Source organism: Aplysia californica, unplaced genomic scaffold, assembly GCF_000002075.1.
Source record: "Aplysia californica isolate F4 #8 unplaced genomic scaffold, AplCal3.0 scaffold00355, whole genome shotgun sequence".
In the NCBI taxonomy this organism is placed as follows: Eukaryota; Metazoa; Mollusca; class Gastropoda; order Aplysiida; family Aplysiidae; genus Aplysia; species Aplysia californica.
In genome coordinates, this window is record NW_004797625.1 from 601,546 (window position 1) to 603,694 (window position 2,149).

The following is a 2,149-nucleotide window of genomic DNA, read 5'->3' on the forward strand; positions in this document are numbered from 1 at the left end:
AACCTCCCATTCTCATCCTCGACCTCAAATATCCGGAGTTCAGGGTACGCTCCTTTGTTTGCTTTTGGTGTTTTGTTTTGCTTTCAAATTTTAAAAAAGGCATTTTGCAACTGCCCAACAAAACTGAAAGCATACATTTTCTGTCTTATCGGTCTCAATTCAAACCTAAATAGCTCCTCTTGTGTGGCCTGAGGGAAGGTGGAAAGCCCGGGGGTGGGGGGCAGAAGGGAGTTTTATTGGTCTGATGAGACAGAAAGAATACAACCAGTAATAATAATAAGTAACTTCCCCTCACCTGTTAAGTCTAATACAACCCAAGAAGTCAACATGACTTATTGAAACCGTGTTTTTAAAAAAATCAGAACAATCGTAAGTTTAGACCCAAGGAGGCATTTCCGATCAAAGAGGTCAAGTCCCCAATACTTTTCGTCTGACTTCGACTGGCATTCGTGTTTCGAAGTGACTATTCCCAGTGACACTGGGGATAGGTCCAGAAACTATTCCCAGTGACAAGGGAACTCTTTTGCATTTAAAAAATCAGGCTTTGCACTGTAGCCTTGAAAGACCATAAGCCTATCTCCTCACTTCAGTTCAGTACTTTTGTTCTCTTCTCTTACTTAGGGCTTAGACTTGACCGTAGAATAGAGATCTACCTCTAGATCTAGTTTAAGAAAGAAGAATCGGGAAGGATTTCTATCTATCCTGTACCGTGGTCTCCAAAATCCGTATGTAGATCTAGATCTAGATCTAGATCTAGATCTACTCGTACATTTAAATTACGACTGACCAACAAGCACACATAGAATGATCATTCCTCTTTCTTAAAAAAAATCTTCCACTTACACCAGATTCTACTTTAGTTTAGTTAAATCTATAATCTAGATCTAAATTAGATATAAATGTAGTCTAGTATTTAGTAACCCATTATCATCATGCCCATGTAGATCAGTGTAAGTACAATAGATCTAATGGGCCTGTCTGTTCTCAGTGTCACTAGGAATAGTTTCTGGGCCTATTCCCAGTGACACTGGGAACAATTCTGCCCTAGGCCCTATTGCAAGTGGTTTCTGGGCCTATCCCCAGTGTCACTGGGAATAGTTTCTGAGCCTATTCCCAGTGTCACTGGGAATAGTGCTTGCCTTCGCGTTTTGTCGACATATTCCTAAAACTCGAAGTAGATCAATGGTATAAAACAAATATCAAAGCTCAGGGAAATACTTTGTTTACAAGTTATGTCCGCAACACTGAACAAAAATTCCTTCGAAATCTGTTCCACCACGCTGTAATTCAAAAACTTTCCAAACTGAAAAAACAATTTTTTCGAACTCACTCGTCGATAGAAGAAATAAGAAAAGAAGACGTTCTCAAATACAACTTATGAAGATCGTGTTATTACCCCTCCTCCTAATATTGTCTCTCGTCAATTTCCCGAACAAATAAGACCCGGCGAGTGAGCTGCGGCGAGTACATAACTGTTCTGGGGGGAAAATCATTACTAGTGGAGGGACAGACAGCATGTCGCAGTCAAGCCATGAAAGGAAAGATGACAAAGTCAATCAATGCTATCGGTATTAAGTTTTTTCTTGTTTTAAGCTTCCTCGCCTGCGGGGAACAAATAATATCTATAGGCTCTGTCTGGAGACGAGCAAATAGTTGACGCTCGGGGAACGTGTGGGGAGCAAGAAACAAAAATGTTTACCGGGCAATTAAACTATGAACTAATTTCTTTTATTCTAAAGATTTCATTTCAGAACATTGTCTTTCAGTTAAGACATTAATGTTCAGTGGGCGTATCGATCAGAGCAAAGGCCCGTTAATTGTGCCTGATTTTAATAGATCTAGATTTCCTAATTTTATAAGCAGCGTTATTAAACCCCATGACCAAACGTGGGGTATCGTGCGGGGAAATCAAGCGCTAGTTTAAATAATGAAATAGAAGAAACCGACACTTCCCGTCCATTTAGCAAGTTCTATCGATTGCTTCTTTTGGACTCAACACGTCTACGTCTCTTTCAAAACACATTTCTCCAGGATCAAAGTTCTCCATTGACCAAAGGCACACAAATGTAAATTTGCAGTTTCAAACGATACCACATCTTTGGAAGTCACCAAACTTAGGCAGCCAATTTTACTTCTGACATCAGGCGGC